This window comes from Tachypleus tridentatus, chromosome 6 (assembly GCF_004210375.1).
Source record: "Tachypleus tridentatus isolate NWPU-2018 chromosome 6, ASM421037v1, whole genome shotgun sequence".
Lineage (NCBI taxonomy): Eukaryota > Metazoa > Arthropoda > Merostomata > Xiphosura > Limulidae > Tachypleus > Tachypleus tridentatus.
Window position 1 is genome coordinate 100273745 of NC_134830.1, and position 20559 is coordinate 100294303.

A 20559-nucleotide genomic window follows, 5' to 3' on the forward strand; every position below is an offset into this window, starting at 1 on the left:
AATATTGTGGTGTTTAAGGAAATATTTCCGTTTTAAAAATATTAAAATATTTTTATCTCGCTAGTTAATTCACGTCGATTAGCTTGATGATATTTTTGGAGAGTGTGTTCTTCTTCTTGAGGGGCCCGGCGTGGCCAAGCGGGTTAAGGCGTGCGACTCGTAATCTGAGAGTCGTGGGTTCGCATCCCCGTCGCGCCAAACATGCTCGCCCTTTCAGCCGTGGGGGCGTTATAAAGTTACGGACAATCCCACTATTTGTTGGTAAAAGAGTAGCCCAAGAGTTGTGGGTGGGTGGTGATGACTAGCTGCCTTCCCTCTAGTCTTACACTGCAAAATTAGGGACGGCTAGCGCAGATAGCCCTGGAGTAGCTTTGCGCGAAATTAAAAAAAACAAACAAATCTACCTGAGCATAGGTGTAAGTTTTGTGTTTTCGGCGTCTTATAGTGTTGGTAGCAGTTTCCTATGCTGGTTGGTATGTTTGTTTGATTTGTATGTTTAGTATGAACGTTTTAATGTATTTATATTTGAGAATATAAATCTGGATCTCTTCAGACCAGCTGAATTTTGTTTTGAATTTCATGAGAAGTTATTCGAGGGCTACCTGCCCAAGCCGTATCTTGTTTAGCAGTGATAGACTAAAACGAAGGCAGCTAGTCAACACATCCCAACACTTAGGGTACTAATGAATAGTAAGATGGACCGTCATAACTCCTCACGGCTGAAAGGGCGAGCAGCAGGCCATGGCAGGCTGAGAAACAAAAAACATAGTAACAGCTGGAATACTAAAAGGCATACACACCATAACAACTGTTGTTGAATCAAATGACTTATATAAATAAATAGTGTTCCAGCCGCTATTGGGTTTGCTCTATCCTAGCTTATATGAAGAGCTCCACAGTGAGCGAAATGCATCGTCAGTAATGAATATGTCAGTTATAGTTTCGTTGGAGCACCATTATTATAAATACTGCTAATTTTTGAAAATCTCTAAGGGACTAAATAAAGAATGTAGTGCTTAAAAATACAATAGGCCATTATCTTATGACAAGTATAATTGTGATCATTCTTCGCCAGCTTGTATAAGGTATTCACACCATAACATTCGTAAAATATAAATATACCTTATAAAGTGTAATAGTCAGTAGTTAGGTGCCAAAAATTACTAAATACACTGAAGTGTTTGATGCAATCCAAAAGTTTATTTTGCGTACACTAAAAACGTAGCCATTGAACAGATGTGTCAATATGCAACGAAAGATATTGCAAAAAATAAAACAGTTATCACGTAAAAGTAAGACATTATAGTTATTGGTGTATGTAATATATATTTTACTCTCCAGAAACAAAAACAACATTAGCCACTTGAATAATTACTCAAATTTAGAGAAGCACTTCCAAGACGTGATAGCGGATGAATACGATGGAAAACTCAAGTTTTCAGAATTTTGTTTTAGTTATTATGCAGTTGATATTTTTCTTCATTTCTTCTAAATATTCTGCTTAGTTTCGAGTTATTTTGAAAATACTGTAGAGAACTTGGATTAATTTATTTAGCTCGTGAAGTTTTGTATGAAATAATTATTAGTGATATACTATGTATTCCCCAGAGAGGGGATTGGATGTAAGTTAACAGTTCTACGACGCTCAAGTACAATATCATATTCGTGAGGCGAACAGAACGTTGATAGCCAGTTATGTACTTTGGCGATAAAAACAACTAATTTCGGCTTAAAAGTGAAAGTCGGATACCGTCTCGGCTGCATGAAATCTCCACTATTCAACCTTTGTATTGCGTCTTGTTAACTGTCGAATTTACAAAAGATCCCTTGTGGCAGAATCACGCATGATACGATCATTTGAAAATTACAGAAATTAAAAAAGTTATCACGCAAAGGTGCCAAAATCAATGGTAGTGATACTGATAAAAAAGCTAAACATATTCACAAATGTGTTTTTATAGTTGATTTTGTTGATAAGATATATTAAATACTATTTGCATACACGTGGTTGATTTCAGTAGGTTTAATAGTAAAACATAGAGTCGTAATCAGATGTAATAGCTGTTAGGCCTATGTCTTTGGTTATTTGTCATTCATTGTATAGAACATTGGAAAGAACGCACAAATTGTTTTACTATAGAAACTTGAAGCATGTGACAACAAACTGCTTCAGGAGAGATGTGGTTGTGTTGTAATAGGCAGTTAATAGTTATTCTTAATTGCCCATGCACTGGATATAGACAGGAGATCAAACTTTTCTCTCTTCAAATGAAAACAACCTGGTGAAGTTTTTTTAGATATAAGGTGTCATGCCCGCAGACCATTGGGGGAGGTTCATTTGAACCTCCACTTCGGAGAAAACCATAGCTCTCGGAGAAAGATTGGATAAAAAAAGGAAAAGAAAAAAGGGTGGAAGAAAAAGAAAGAAAATATGGAAGAAATATGAATTGGATAGAGAGACAGAAGAATCACCATTAAGAATATCAAGATTAATATTTGACTTTTGTTTTTTCTTTACTCATTTCCTTACCGTCAGAACATAAGCACACACACATCAGTAAACAATTAAACAGTGGATCAAGTGAGATGATGCAATGACCAATGTAAGTCTGTATCAATATTTTTTTTTATTTTACGTCTCGTTATGGTTAAATAATGAATAAATAGAATAATTTGTTTTTCTGATTAATATTCATAAGATAAATATATAAAAATTGTATAAACAGAACAAAATTGTTTGTTTTTATAATTAATATTTATCTTGCTACAGATGATGTCTCATTACTTTGTGACTTTTATGGACTGAATGAGAATCAATTATCTTCAGAAAAAAAGATTGTGGTTGGTCCTCTCAATTAACAAAAATAAAATTCCCAGTTGACTTGGATATAATTTGTCAGAATGGATTTGTAAAAATGGTATCTCTCAACTCCTTTCAATTTATTCTCAGTTGGCGCAAATATTCAGCACTGTTCCAGCCACATCCTGTTCTGTTTCATGTCACCATTTTGAACATTGAACGGGAAATAATAAATTTTGTGATAGAGAACAAAATCGTGAAAACTTATTGCTTATTTTAATTTTATTCGGTCTTTTGTTCTATGCGTTAGAAAAGTAAAAACACTAGCTGCAATGAAAAAATTTGTTTACGGTTTTTGATTCTTAAAAGCAAATATATGTTGTTACTTTTTCGGAACAATCAGGGTACTGAAAATTTATGTTTATGTTTTCTGATTCATAATAACACAGATATCATGTTACTATTTCAGAGGGGTCAGAGTACTGACCCCCCAGTTGGGAAATCTGCCCTTCGGGCCTGCGAGGTGTGCTGCGATAATGAGGAGAATCATGGCCTTAAAGGCACTATAAAAAAGCATGCTTTCTTAGGCCTGGCATGGCTAGGTGGTTAGAACTATTGACCCTTAATCTGCGGGTTCGAATCCCCGTCACACCAAACATGCTCGCCTTTTCAGCCTTGGGATGTTATAATGTGACGGTCAATTCTACTATTCATTGGTAAAAGGGTAGCCCAAGAGTAACGATAAGTGGTAAAGACTAGCTGCCTTCCCTCGAGTCCTACATTGCTAAATTAGTGACGGCTAGCGCAGATAGCTCTCCTGTAGCTTTGCGAGAAATTCAAAACAAACCATGCTCTCTTTGAATGCTGTCATGTTTTCTTTCACACGAAAAGTATATTTTATAAAATAAAAATAGCGTTCTCAAGCAATAACGTTACTGAATGAGTGTTCAGCTATAAAATATCACCAACAGATTTCATTAGTAATTTTATATAACACACATAACAACAAACAAGTCAGAAACTTGACTGGTCATATCTATGATAAATGTGTCTGTTGACTGTTATGTGCTTACATAATTTAGATTGCCCCTGTTGCCTAGATATTTTCAAAACAACATCATTTTAAGTGTGTTTTCAAATAGTTTTTTATGTAAGCTATTTAATTGTTTCTCTATCGTCTTTGGGTCTCGACTACTTTAAGGGACAGTAATGAAAGATAAGTTACCAAACTGATTGTGAGTGTCCGTTTGGAAAAGGACTATATAGTACCTCCAAGTATATCGCAGCTACACTGATGACCGTCTACCATTTCATTAAGTGTAGCCAGTGTAGCAGATTTATTATTGTACATTCATTTTATTGCCTACGCTTGTTTCTGTATATTTTTCTTCTTATGCATGTTACGTACTTTCTTTACTGAGTTGCGTGATTGGTATATAAAAACTGACACACTGAGAAACAAATAGTATTTTTATTATTAGACGGCTACAGTCAGTGTGCTATAGACCTCGGAGGCTATAATTGTGATTAACGCCTATTGATTGGTAAACCATGAAATTTAACCAGGAATGATGACAGATTTCGAACATTATAAACCGTTCAACTTTACGAATTACTTTGGACGTTATTATTTCTACGACGACATTAAATATCATCATCAATAAAAGTCAGCAGTGTGAGGCCAATCAAGCTAGCTAGCTTAAGCTGGATGTGACAATATCAACTCAGAATTAATTTGTTTGTCATGGACCTGGGTCGCCGATAAAATATTCAGTTATAGACCGAATTTAAGATTCTGTGTTGTTTGTAAGTTTGTAAAACTGTTGTGTATAAACCATTATTTGTAATAACTATTAGTAATAAATGTTATTATAAATTGTATTGTTTTTATGTTTGCGTATTAAAATATCTTTGTGTTAAAAAACGGAAATTATATTGGAAAATAACATAAATTTAATACATATTAACATTTAATTAACTTCTAAATTCAGATTTCCGGTTATTTGAAATATTGATACGTAATGTACTTAATATAATAAATCACAGATGTAACAACAGTTACGAATCAGAAACACTGCGTATATTTCACAGGCTATCAAAAATACTTTCTGGTACATTAACCATATGTATTTGTTGTTGTTTTTGTTTAGTTTAGACACAATTTGCTTTTATGCTATGTTTTCGAATTTCATAATTCCATATGTACTGTCAAGATTGCTGATTTTTTTAGGGACATTAATAAAAACTAAAATGTAAACAAGTTAAAAACGACAGTCCAAGATTTGAAGATTCGAGACCCTGTCATCATCAAACATGGGGAGTTACAATGACCATGTCTGCAAAGTAGTTTTTAATTACTGTGCCAAAACAGACAAAGATTTGTACGTATGATAAGACAGACTTGAAGACAGTTGTGCAGCATCATGACTACCTGGAGCAGTCATTCACAGAGTATTGAGGTGACAGAACAAACCACCAATTTATATGCAAAAACGGCTCGTTTGGGTTGAGAAAATATTTTACATAGAAGAGCCGGTCATCGTCAGGTAAAATATTTTCTCAACCCAAACGAGCCGTTTTTGCATATAAATTTCTCAACAAGTGGGTTTCTCGACATCACTGAGAACAAACCACCAGCATATTCAAGTTGTCTGGAATTTTAATCAATGTTAAACAGTTTTTATTTATAATGTTGTTTTAATACATCAAAAAAAATTTAAATAAGATATTTATGCATGTCAGGTATCAGTCTCAAATATTGATCTGTTTCAAAAGTCAACCAAGCAATGAACAATGAATTCACAATTCTCAAGTTGTACGCAATAAATCTAACTATATTAAGATTTTTTTTACACTTGTCCTGTATAAGACAAACGAAACAGGGTAAACTATGCAAGACTCCTGTTGCCCCTTCCCTCTATCATGCTATTGATTCTTGTTGTAATACATGGTCTTCAGTGTAAGTTAGTCGTAATTCAGAAGTTTTTCATGAGGCACATTTTCCTCTTCATAGGTATGGTTTATGTGTTGCCACTGCACACTGATAAGTATGCCGTAACGTGACTCCACAACTGGAGTTAGACGAACTAATGCTAAGTTTATCTAGTGTGCAAATACATTAAAAAAATCAACATTGGACAACTTTGTAAGTTTAAATTAAAAATTTTCCATCACATTTATCTAATTGTTGTGACTAGCTAACTTTATCCATATTCTTTTGTTTTCCAAAACCAATTAAGTGTAAGGGATACCCCCTTCATTGAAATTGTAAATTCCCCACTTGAATACATCTTTCGGTCGCATTACACTAATAAAAAAAATGCTAAACACTATCAAAATGTAGGGTGACATTTTCAGGTGCACTACTTTCTCTACAATATCGGATAGTTAGATCGCTAATAACATCGGATTAAACCAGATAATAAGATAAGTGAGCAGTATTTGGAAAATTGACTAAGTTTTAAGTCAAGTTGCATGAGAAATGAACAGGATGGACACATTTGATAGACAGTGATAAAATCTTTATTTTAGACCACAAAAAATTTGCTTACCTGAAGGGATTGTTTGTTTGTTTTTTGGAATTTCGCACAAATCTACTCGAAGGCTATCTGTGCTAGCCGTCCCTAATTTAGTAGTGCAAGACTAGAGGGAAGGCAGCTAGTCATCACCACCCACCGCCAACTCTTGGGCTACTCTTTTACCAACGAATAGTGGAATTGACTGTCACATTATACGCCCCCACGGCTGGGAGGACGAGCATGTTTAGCGCGACGCGGGCGCGAACCCGCGACCCTCGGATTACGCCTTACGCGCTTGGCCATGCCAGGCCTACCTGAAGGGACAAGTGGAGGTTGTCTATAATGTATCATTGATTTGATTGTTAATTTTACATCCATTGAGATGCCTCTTTACTGAACTAGTGTTGATGATAACCATGCTAAGAATACACGCCTGAATTCAATGGGTAAACTCGGTTTCTTTGTTTAGTTAAGAGCGTCACCTTGTGACCTTTGTTTGGTCACAGCACCGATCTGCTAATCAGATATTATCAATTCGACAAGTAAGGGACATTAAAGTTATTATTACTTTCGATTCGGATACTACAATGTTTTTATGCTTAAACTGCATACAAAGTAAATAAATATTCTTATTTGAGTAAAGTTGGTAGAAAACATACATGTATGATATGCTTGCACATTACATATGTTCCAGCACATGACTCTTTCATTTGTATATTCAAAATTGTTTTAATAGTATATATTATACTCTTTATGGATATGAAAGTTACGTTTGCTTTTTAGTTTTAACGTTTTGATTCTCATAATGTTTATATGCTAATCAGTTAATTTTCCTGCGAGAACGTATATAAAATCAGAAAATCTCGAAGCTACAGGACTATCTTTACTTATTAAATCCAGCATCGTTTGTAAAAAAAAGTGTAACAGACGTATAAAATATACGAATTTAAGACTTAGAGAAAGCGTCTTTACCTATTAATTGCAGATGGCATAAAATCGTTACTTTGTTTTTGACTAGTGCAGTTAGGCATTGCAGAGATATTCTTGATTTAAGCGGCTAAAATTTGATAAAGACTCTTAATTATATTTTAATTTAATACATTCACGAGGGCTTCCTAAATATCTATAACATATATATAAAAAAGGTGTAATATTTTAAAACCATGTATAGTTCATCATGTATAGTTTCTCACAAATTGTCATATGTACTTCAACATAAATGAATAATTTTCATTGTAATCGGATCACATTTTATACTTAAAATATTGATAATCACTAACTGTAGATGTCTTTAGACCAATTGCATATTTTCGAAATCTGTGTAGCTGAATTAAGGAAAAGTCGTTATTGTTTGTTTCTTTGAATTTTATGCAAAGCTACATGTGAGCTTTCTGCGCTAGCCGTTCTTAACTTAATAATGTAAGACTAGATAGAAGGCAGCTCGTCATCATAACCCACCGTCAACTTTTGGGCTACTTATGTAGACAGTATAGAAATGCATTTAAAATCCTGTTTTTGCTTCTAATAAACCAAAAATGGTTAATGTGTTTGTTTTTATGATATAAGAATTATATCATACTAAACCATAATTATGATTTTCTGGAGTGTGAAATAGAAAATCTTATCTACTTTTATATTACTTAAAGTTATTTCATGAAAGTTAGTAAGTAAAAAAAACACCTTTTTTCGCATACCCAGGATTTGATATCTTTAAAGTTATTATACTTTCTTTTCCCATAAAAATGTTATACCACGTTGTAAATTTTTATTCATGGCTTTTATGTGATATCTACTAGATGTCGTACGAGTTGCCAAAACACAACATCCGGGTGCCATCATTGAATATTAACTATGGCTTCGTGGAAATCTGAAAAGGACTGAAAGTGTGTAAATTAAAATATGGCTAAGGCCCTAAGCTTAATAGACTTTTTGGAATTCTACGTTTTGTATGTAAGTGCATTTTAGTATGTTATTTATGTATATGTTGTGTGTGAGAGAGAGCGTATATAATATTTCATACATAATGTTAACAATACAGACTAAACAATTAAAACTCAGAAATAATATAACTTTAAAAACTGGTTTCTTACTATAGTAATACCATTTTCAGAGCCTCGATCTTTAGAAATTATGAATAAATTTTTTTATATATCTTAAATTTATCATTTCATTACCTTTGGTGTTAAGCATTGAGGAAAAGGAAAATAAGAAAATGGAAAATCCTTAAGTTTAACTTTTAAAATGCTTAAAACAAAACTTAAAAGGTATATTGCACTATTCCTGGGTCTTTCACTCCATTCAGTCACAGTGTTGCTTTAACTTAATGTTAATACAGTGTTAAGACTTAGCTAGGATGTTATTATCATATGTTTTTATACCTGTATAAATAAAAAAAAAAGAATGCTAATAAGAAAATATTCCAGTATGTTTCTGGAAACAAGTGAGAGTATGACATTTCAGTATGTCTAATATTTGTGATAACAGCTAATTAACAATTTTTTAACTTGTATTTTAATTCTATTTTAAACAGCAACTTGTGTGGAACAAAAGAAAGATATGAAATCCTATTTTTATATACCCCTGATTTTGAACCTAAAATGGACAAATTAATACAAATGTGGCAAAAAATAGTGTACATGATTTTTTAAAATAAATGCCAGAAATATTTATTTGCAAACTGACTTTTATTAAACATTGATTATTATCTAAATATATACAAGTTTGGAAAGCTTAAACATATTCTAAAGCATTACATTGCCATCATATCTGTTTTTGTCTTAATGAGATTCAAGTTGCCTAATGCATCATATATATCAGGATTAACTCAACACAATATTTTTGTACAATGAATAGTTTGTAACATTAACAGTAATATGAGTGTCTAAGTTTTCCTTGTAATAATTGTCAAAAATGGCAGCATGATTTGAACATTATTGATGCTGATTGAAAATACTGTAAAATCTATGAACTCTTTGTTTGTTGCAAAAGCTGTTACAATTAATTATGTGGATGTTATACACTATTGAAAGAGTATGTAGTTTTAATATATGGAAAAAAAAAACTACCATTATGGGTCTCATATGGTACAAGTTTGCTTTTTCTTGAAGTTTAAACAAGTACCAGACCACTGTCTCTCAAGTCAAGTCATCCCCCATTGTGACAGCAGTAAGTCTTTGGATTTAAAGTATTAAAATTAGTGGTTCAATTCCCCTTAGTTGGCCATAGCAGAGAGCCTGATGTGGTTTTGCTATAAGAAAACATGTACTCAAACAAAATTTACTATTCAAAGTCTAGGATATTTGGTTATTGGTGGTTTGGGTTTTATTGGCACAAAGCAACATGGCTAACTATGCCAAACAACCACTAAAATGTCAAAGAAGTAAAACATGAAAACTAAAAAGAAGTAACTTAAATAATGTCCATAAATTAGGTAAACAAAATTAAATACAGTGAAAAAGCCCAATGTCTTATAAAAAGCTAAAAATAGTCCAGCATAGAAAATATATATCCAACTTTATTACCTAAGATAAAGTTTTTGCAGACTTTTAAATTACATTTTAGACTACAGGTATTAATTTGAACATGTATTACTGTGTTAACATATAATGTTTAGTTCTGAGTTACTTGTCAGCTGTTCCACAATGGTTGCAAGACTGATATCATATCTCACTCAGATGTGTTGCTTAATTAATGTTGTGTTATTTCCCAGTGTAGCAAAAGGGTCTAATGAGCATATAAATTTCACACAGTATATACAGTATATAGTATAACAGTGAATTTAAAGTTATTAGACAATGATTTAGATACATAATAGCCTAACAATTGAGCTAGTTTTTAAATAAATCTATAATCTTTAACTACAAAAAAGAATAATCAATATCACATAACATTAAACTTCATATTCTGTGTGCATGTGTACATGCCTAGTATTTCACACTCCTGGTTAATTTTTGAACTCAGTATAATACATCTGAATTTACTGATGTAAAAACTGTCAAAAAACCTCAATTATTTTAATTTTGTGAACAAAAATAAACTTTTTTAAACCATGGTTATTATTGGTTGCTAAAAGTCAGTTTTCTAAATGATTTCTGATAATAATTACATCTCAGTTCAATGTTAACAAATGAAATTCTGAATTAGAATAGCTAGCAGTTATTGTTTGACCACACATGAAGAAAATCATTTCTTGCTTGGTTTTGTATTTTTGCCATTGCTAAACATTTCTATTGCTAACAAAAAAAGCAAACCCAGTACTTCCATCAATGTATGTTTCTTTGTGTTAATTCATTTGTGCATTGCTCTGAACAGTATTTGACCTTGTAAACTGTAGTCTCTTTATGGAATGTGCATTTTTCATTCAGCACGCTGTTTTGGTTGATATCTAATAATAGTTAATTACAGATATTGATATTGCTTTTGCAGAAAGTCATTTCATTTTGAATTTGTGGTCATAGTAAATTATTTTTTTCAATAACTGAAATCTTATTTCTGAATGAATGAAATAAAGCAATTTCCTCTTTTTTTTATCCTCTACAAAAACCAAAATGTAAGGAGACAGAGCTTCTAAGAATGAACATTAGAAATGAGTAAGAGAAAAGGGACACTATTTTGTTCTACAACATAAGTTTTCAGAGAAATTGCTATCAAGTCTCGCATCTTAATAACAAAAGTTAAACTAAAAATAGCATGTCTCTCTTAACCAGATAATTTTTAATATAAGATTGATGTTAGCAATCTTGCAGGTATTGATAATTTCTCGGTGCTAAATAACTTTTAAAAATACATTTAAAGCCTCAACTTTTTATAACAAGTTCAATTATATTATTGTTGTTTTGAGATTAGCTTGTAACTCTTTATAAATTTTAAGATATGATGAGGTTTTGAATTCTTGCTGGATTAGTCAAACAGAAGTAAATATTCCTAATTTGTTTTGTAACACTCAACTAAAGTTAAAAACTCTTTTAACATTATATAAAATGAGAAGAATAAGATATAATAGTACTAATTATATGTATATAATTTTTGTCTTTAAAATATTCTATATATCAGTGTATTGCTTTGGACATTCTCACAGTAGGAACTTTATAATAGTACTTAGTACTACTGCAATTAGTACAGATCTCAACCCCGAGTTTTTGTACTAGCTTTGTTTTAACCAACTAGACTTACCACTGAATATATTTAACAATAACAATCATTTTAGGTGACCAGAAATGTTTCTGGACAACCAAATAATGTAAAATTTACCAACTAAAGTTTTCCTTAGGACAACTAAATCATTTCAGATTTCTAAGCTGTACATACTGCCTTGTACGAGTATTTCAGCTTGGAACCAGGGAGATATAAAGCAGGCAGTGCAAGAATATTATCAATGAAGTGATAATTCAGATATTTTCATGTTTGTATTAAACAGCACTGCATAATTACATCAACTCCCAAATATAAATATGTTGTACTTCAAACATCAATTCATAGCTTGGTTTCCAAGTTCCTGCATCTTTGGAAATCCTTCAAACATGTGCACACCGTGGAAGAAATTATACATTTATAGCATCCCTTTTCAAAATGCAACATGCTGTGTGATAGCTCAACCAATCACAATTGATTATTGCTCGCTTACTGTATGGTAAGTTTTATATGGCAGAAGTTGACATTTCCATAGAAGGGTTTAAAACATTATCAATGTTTTTTTTTTTTAATTGAAATATATTGATATTGGTGGTGAGAAGAAATGTCTCTGGTCTTGAGATCAGAGGTGTAGCTAAGTGCTGTCACACAAGGCTTGTGACCCAACTCTTTGTTTTTTTAAAGTGCTCCAAGTTGCCAGTTAGTGTCATGGAAAGTCAGAATGGAGAAATATTGTGTATATTATGCTGAAACACCTATAATCATACTTATGGCCCCAAATCTTTTAAGCGTCCAGCAATGCCTTTGACTGACATGAAAAATATGTGGATTATTTGAGTGCAAAATAATTACTACTATGGCAAATCTGTTTGTGTTATGGTAGTGATTAACAAAATGATTTGATCCCTAACCCTCAGAAATTATAAGAATGGCTATATTGAGCAAAAGGAGTGTTTGTTTTCAGGGTTGCTCAAACAGTCTCATTAGTTGTGTACACTAGGCTAATGTACCCTTGTTACACTTAAGAGTATTGCTTACAGTAATAGGGAAGTATATTCTCTGAAAACATCATACACAACTTTCAATAAATTATTGCATTGTTTGAGGTAATTATTTAAATTATCAAAATTAAACAAAACATTTTTATCAATGTTGTTTTTGATGTGCAGTGTTAATAGCATTTTATGGTATTTCTGAAGTGTAGGCCTAAGTTGTTTGATGTGATGTGAGTATACAACAATGTCACGGTGAAATTGGTTGAAAGCACTGCAAACAGACTTGTGGGTTGCATATATCTTTACATTATAGTGAGCAGTTTTGTTATACTTATGGAAGGAAACTTTTTTTTTTATGCAAAACAATTAATGTCTGTTTAATTGTTGTCTTTAGAAGGTTCTTAAATTTGGCCACAGCTTTCCCAGACTATTGTTACTGCTTAAGTTTTCTACATTCCAATCTCTACAATACTTTCCTTTGACATAAAAACTTGAAGTCATACTTTCAAAAAATTTTTGTTAAACACTGTGACAGTAAAAATGTTTGCAATGAAAAAGTTCAATGTATTTAATTTTATATATAAAAATGATCTAATTACATTTCAGTTAATTTGAAGATACTATGAATGAATCATGAATTTCTAAATTTTTTTAATATGAAATATTATATGAATATGAAATTTATAATTCCTGGAAGGAGAGTCAAAATATTTTTTAACAAAATGATCCAATTTCAGCAGATATCTGGATGATTAAACATCTAAAACAATGAGCAAATAAAACATTGACACTTAATAACTTTAGACGATCGTTAAAACTTTGCAATATATATATATATAATGGAGTAAAGGGCAGTTTTGAATTCACATGGTCAATTTTCTAATCATTTGCATTCACAATAGCATGAAAACTAAATTTTATCTAAAATGATTTCATTTATTACCAGATAAATGGATTCTCACTGGATTCAATGATAGTGAATACTTTTGTATGCTATCATATAATAAAGTGAAATAACTGATAATGTATTAGACCTAGATATTTACAGGTCTGTTATATGCTCATATACAGGGTGGCCCGTATGTCCCTACCCACTTATATATCTTATGTATCCAGGGTGTCACCAGTATTCTTGCGCTCATGTACCCACGTACTTGTCACAATATGCTCTTTGAGTGTAAATGGGCTTACATCGGCCATATTTCTCTGAAAAAAAGAAACAAATTCATAATACATGCATAATTGAATATAACATAATAACATATGAATGGGTTGGGACTTACGGGCCACTCTGTAGTGTTATACATGAAAAGTATCTGTTGTAATTATTGTTTTATTTTATAATAAACAGGTAGTGTCTAGTTGTTGTGGATTCATTCCCACCTTATAATTTCAACATCAATATAGTTTTATGGATTTTAGTCAATCACTATTTTTTAACCTTGATTTGTCATGCTGTGATGTAATTGTAAACCATTCAGCTTTGGAAAGTCACAGGCTAGTGATCTAAATAACCTGATGAAAAGCCCCTTTGTTGTTTTTAACTGGTTAAGGCTGTATAGCTTCCAGTTAAACTGATATATTGAGAGTAGAATGAAGTGATGTAACAATTACAGCCCCAGATTTTTATGTTTTTCAAAGTTTATCATTTTATACTTCGTTTAAATTATGATGTTGAAATGTAGAGGAAAATAAATGTTTTTTTTTTTTTTTCATGGAGTCAGATGTGGTGTTATAAAAGCTTAGGCCTCATTAGATAATTGATTGCATCAGGTTTTGTTTTACAGTTTGGTAAGCCATGTTTACATTAGGTCTTAGTTGCTTAAGTAACTGCTTGAAAGGACAAAAAATTAGTGAAGAGAAATGTAACAAGAAAATTAATAGAAGATGGACTTAAAACTTGTTATGTATGTTAAATATAGCTGTGCAACTAATGCTCATAATCAATATAATAAGTTGCTGGTAAGCATTGATTTGTGTCATATAAAATAATCAGTTGAAATTACAGTTAAATAATATCACCAAAAATCAAGTATTTCATATTCTTACTCTTTTTTATTATTCCAGCTATCAAGTAATCAAAATTATGATTAATCCTATGTGCAGGAGGTTAGTCTATTGAATTTGCATGCATATTGCAAAATTACTATTTACTATAACTCTGAATTTACTGCATTTATCCTCACAAAAACTGGCAAGCTGTAGTAAAAATGAAAAGCCTATTGTACACACACAAACTCATTGTTTTGTTTCTTTTCTAATTATTTTTACTAAAAAGTTATATGTAAATGTTTGAAACTATTACTGGGTCAATCTAATTGCATGGTGATTTATAAGAGAATAGTTATGGTAAATAAATAAATACATTTTTCCATGAGGAATGTATATAAGCTGTTGATGAGCAGTGTAATTAAGTACATTAAAGATTTCTTATTGAATAAAAGAAGTTTATAATTTTTATGTTTTAGTTTTTAGAGATAAAAGTATATGTGAAAAACAAGAAATGTAATACTTACTTGTAGACCTTATACTTTTTTTGCTCTTGAAGTCTCCATAACAGTCAACTTTACGTTTTGTTAACATTAGTTTTAACATTTAATTTTTATTTTAAATATGTAACTTGGGAAAATAAATAATACATTATTCCATAACTTGTTTAAGTAGCATTCCAAGTAAGCTTTTAGGGTTTAAATAATTCCATTAATTGATCTGTTGACTTTGTGATGATAAAGAGCAAAACTATAGGCTGATTAATTCTTAAGTTGTCATTTTAATGAGTTCAGGCCAGGGTCAACTGAGTGCCAGCATAGGACATCCTCAATAGGTGTAGTGGATATTGTCTGATATTGGTGTTTGGGCATAGTGCCTACAAAACCCTGGCATTGCTGCAGTGACCTTATATGGCATTGTAGTGCATCCCCTCATAGGCCTCCATGGTGGGTGGGGTCAGTGGGCACCAAAATATTCTGTTTTTTATTATCAATACCCCTCAAATACAAAAAATAAACAATAATGACAACACAGAGAAAAATCCAACTACTGGCAAACAACTCGCATTGATGACTCTGTATGGTCAAACTCAGAATTGAATCTGTCCCGAGATTTTTAACTTGCTGGCTCCCATAAATTCGTAAAAAAATTATGATCTGGGGACATTTTAGTGGAAACATCTTCATCACAACATTCCAAACTCCTCTTGAAATCAAAAGCCATTAAGGATATACCCATTGAGGTTATTCCTCATTCTACTTTGAATTCTTCCAGAGGAGTTATAGTTGAGAGGGATTTAAAGACCATTTCTGAGTCAAAGATCCTTGCAGGTTTTACCAGCCAAGGTGTTGCAGCCATGCGCTGAATTTGTACTTATAGAGATGGGATTATGTAGCTGACAAATGTTCTAATATTAACATTTACAACGTTACATCCTACCACAATCAAGGCAGGATATCTGAACTGTAATGCATGGCCTTATATTTCTTACCGTGTTAGATGTTTTCATTGTCAACGATTTGGTCATTCAAAAAACATCTTGCTGTGGTTCCTTGACATGTGCCCGTTGTGCTGGTAAAGACCATGATGCTTTTGAATGCCAACTAGAACTGCATTGTATTAATTGTAATGGTCCACATCCTTCCTATTTTACTTCTTGCCCTAAATGGGTAGAAGAGAAAGAAGTACAATGTCTAAAGACAGTTCACAATATTACTTACCCAGAGGCTTGGAAATTACTATTCCTATCTCCATCTCGAACTTATGCTGCTGTAATCCATTCCACTACTACAGTCGGAGTAACAAACCTTTCCATGCCTCCTACAGAATCCTTAACAGCACATCTTAATCTAGTACCCTCCAAAATCAACAAAGTTAATGAATCAGTATTTACTTCTATCTCTGTCCCTACCACATCTTCCAGTCATTGCCCAACTTCACCTTATTCAAGTCCAGGTGTTTCCATGGGGCCTTTGTCTCTTGACACCCCAAACATTAAACAAGCTATTCATTCATGTCCTCAATCACTGGAATGTATGTCTACAAACACCGATCTGCCTACTCAATCCAGAGCAGGATCACAAGAGAGTGACTGACCCACATCCAGTGAAGAAAAAAGTGAGGTCACAAGCAGAAGGTCTTCTGGCCATATTCTCCTTCAAAACAAATTAAAATGGTCATGCTAATCCAATGGAACTGTTGAGATTTTCAATTAAATGTGAATGACATCAAGGATTTGATTGACTTTTATTATCCCAAATGTCTTTCTTTACAGGAAGCATTTTTAAAACCTACTAATACAGCCACAATTTAACAATACTCCTTATAACAAAATAACAGGCCATGTGTAGGACAAGGACATGGGGAAGTAGCACTGCTAGTTGATCAATATGCACCTACCTGGTCCTTGTTATTGAATACACCCTCAGAGGCTGTAGCCATCTGTATCTACTTGGGTTGTATCATCACTATTTGCTCTATGTACCTTACCCCTGGAAAAAATTATCATCCATCAGACCTTGATGCCCTCATGGAGCAACTGCTAACCCCCTTTATACTTTTAGGGGATCTTAATGGGCATAATTCCCTCTGGGGTGGTTCTAGTATTGATGTGAGGGGTCGTGCTTTAGAGCATATCCTCCTGAATTACAACCTGTCTCTCTTCAATACTGGCTCTTACACTTATTTTCATGCACTCAGTCAGTCATTAACTGCTATAGATCTTTCTATCTGCTCCCCTTCACTTTTCACTTGCTTTTCTTGGGAGTTTAACATCAATCCACAGGGTAGTGATCATTTTCCCATCATATTAAGAGAGGTTGGCCGTGGTCAGGCCCACCTGATTCGTGTGCCTCTGTGGAAGTTGGACCAGGCCAACTTGCCCTCTTTCACTGCTCTCTTGGAACTTGATCCTGCCATCTTATGTGAATCATCGGCAAATGATTGTGTAGCAGCAGTAAGTAACTGTATCGTGCAAGCAGGTGCTCAGTGCATTCCCAAAACATTGACATCTTTCCCACAGCTTCCCCGCCCTTGGTGGAATTCTACTTGTTCTATAATGCAAAAAGCTCAAACATGCTTGGAACACATTTTGTAGATATCCCATGCTTTCAAACTGCATTGCATTTCAGCAAGCCCATGCACAGGCTCGGCGAGTTAGACGTCAAAGCCAGGAGGAATCTTGGATTAAATACACCTCCAGCATTTCTTCAACCACCAGTTCAAAAGTCATTTGGGACAAGATCTGGAATGTGAGTGGATGGTATACTTCTGCCCCCTCTCTATCTTAATATTCAGTGGCCATGAAGTTGCAGATGCTCAGAGCATTGCCAATACTTTTAGTGAATGTTCCTCTCATGTATCTAGCTCTTCAAACTCTTCCCCTTCCTTCTTAGCTATTAAAACACGAGTTGAACATCTGACTCTTTCCTTTTCAACTGATCATCCCTATGACTATAATCACCATCTTACACTGGTGGAACTCAAACTTGCACTTCATAGGTCTGGCAATACATCAGTTGGACCTGATAATATACACCCTTGTGCAAATTAATTGAAACAAGATGGAAAATTACAATTTTTTTCAATTTTTTGTATTTTATTTCTGAGAATCCAAATATTACTCACAAATTAATACATGATATGACCGCTTTTATTTTTCAGAAGATCATTAATCCACTTTGGCATCGAGTCCATGAGTTGACTGCAATCTTTACTAATTTTTGGATCACGGTACCACACCTCAATTATGGCCTCAATTAGCTTATCTTTTGTAGTATAGTCTTTTCCCCAAAGCCTTTCTTTACAAATTGCCCAAAGATTTTCAATAGGATTTAAGTCCGGAGAGTTTCCAGGCCAGTCCAGCACCTTTATTTGCATTGTAGTCATAAAATTCTTCACAAGTTTCTATGTGTGGCACAGATCCAGATCTTGCTGAAAAATGCCAGATCCATCTGGAAATTTCTTTTTCAATTCTGGAATGACTCTTCTCTGCAAATCTTTGATGTACTGTGGTCCTTGCATCATACCTTCTATGATATGTAAGCCTCCAATGCCATAGTAGCTTAAAAAGCCCCAAAACAACATCTTCAAGGGATGTTTTACAAACTGATTGATGTGAGATTATCGACGTTTCTCACCTGGAGATCAGCAAACATGCAGACTTTTTTGACCCTGTACGAAGATATGTGTCTCGTCACTGAATAACACCTTTCTCCATTGTTCTTGCATCCAGTTCTTGTATTTCAGACCCCATTGATACCATTTTTCTTCATTGAGTTGGTAAGTTGTTTTTTGACTGGTCTCCTTGCCCTTCTAACGCAATTTCGAATGACGTAATATTTCTCAAAATTTGTCATATATCCCAAAAATAGATCGACCATACTGCAAAACATAGCTAATGATGCCATCTGTGTGAAAAAATGACTATTAAAGGAAATCAGAGGGTTCAGCGAGCCTACATCAGCTGCCATGCTGAAAATATTGTAAAATGACCATTTGTTTCAATTAATTTGCACAAGGGTGTATATTATGAGATGCTATGGTATCCTTTCTTGTAGCTGTCTTTAACTGGATATGGCAGGCGAATGTCTTTCCTGATGTTTGGCACCAAGCTATTATATTCCCTATTCATATACCTGGGAAGGATCCCAAGATTCCTTTGAATTACTGTCCAATTGCTTTGACAAGTTGTCTCAGTATGACCTTAGAGAGGATGATTAATGCTTGTTTTGTTTGGTTCCTTGAATCAAACAACCTTCTCTCACCCACTCAGTGTGTGTTTCAGAGACAATGCTCCACAATGGACCACTTAATTTGCCTTTAAACATCAGTTAAAGAAGTCTTTTTGAAGTGACAACATCTTGTGAGAACTTCACTCATATAGATTGCGTGGCAATTTGCAACTTTTTGTTAAGCATTTTTTAATGAACCACCGATTCCAGGTCCATGTGGGCTCAACATTTTTCCGTTTTTCCCACACGAACATGGAGTCCCTCAGGGCTGTGTTCTAAGTGTCACACTTTTCATTACAAAGATTAATGCCATCAGTGAACAGCTACCCCCTACAGTTGCAAATAGTCTTTTATTTGATGACTTTCACATTTCATGTCTGTCATCAAACATGAGGTTTATTGAGCAAAAGCTACAAACTGCAATAAATCATATACTTAAGTGGACCACAGCAAATGGTTTTCAACTTTCTCTCCCTAAAACTGTTTGTGTATATTTCTGCTGCCAACGGGGTATTCATCCAGATCCAGATGTACTTCCTGTCATCCCTGAGGCGAAATTTTTAGGTTTTATATTTGACTGTAAATCAAAGTATTTCCCATATCAAGCAACTTCCTGTCAAATGTATAAGAGCACTGAACATCCTCTGTGCCCTCTCTTCCACCTCTTAGGGAGCGAATTGATACTCCATGCTTAAAATTTATCATGCCTTTATCAGATCCAAACTTGACTATGGGTCTATGGTTTATTGTTCTGACAGAACCTTAGCAATGAAAATGTTGGATTCTATCCACCATCAGGGGCTTCAGCTTTGCACTGGGGCCTTTCATACTTCTCTAGTCCAAAGTTTGTGTGTAGTCCCATGAACTCTTTCTGTATATTCGTTGTTTGCAACTGTTTCTTATGTATCCTTCTAAACTTTGCTCTTTACCACGGCATCCTACTTGAGGTTGTGTTTTCCATCGTCAGTGGGCCACACTTTTTATAATAGAAAATCTGCCATTGTTCCTTTTAGCCTTTATATCCAGGCACAATCAGAAAAATTGGATCAATCTTTGAACAGCATAGCAGTATCAACAGATTGGCCTCTTCTACCATGGCTAATTACTATCTCCTACTGTGACCTATCTAACTGACATTCTCTTACCACTTCTCTACCAAATTTCCATTTCTTTGTATATGCTTCTCTCTAGGGTTGGAATGCATTTCTGAATAACAACATGACTTTTGGAGTTTAGGCATAGGAGGGAGAGTTCATGTCAGTGTGCTCAAACTCCTCACTGTTCATTGTGTATGTTTCCATGGCTTTCCTCTTCTAGTTGATTTGTGAGCTTCGATTTACTCCAACAATTCTATAGTTGTTTCTTGTATCAACTGTCAAGTGGCATCCAATCAA

The 20559-nt window shown here is 33.6% G+C and overlaps 1 protein-coding gene across 5 annotated transcripts in view; it reads left to right on the top strand.

Moving 5' to 3' along the window:
- The first annotated feature begins 8133 nt into the window (after positions 1–8133).
- Positions 8134–20559, top strand: part of LOC143253181 (uncharacterized) — a 43384-nt gene continuing 30958 nt past the window's right edge. For all 5 annotated transcript variants that reach the window (XM_076506589.1, XM_076506588.1, XM_076506590.1 and 2 more), the window contains exon 1: positions 8134–8268. The gene's annotated coding sequence lies outside the window, so the exon portion shown is untranslated. The remainder of the gene's footprint in view (positions 8269–20559) is intronic.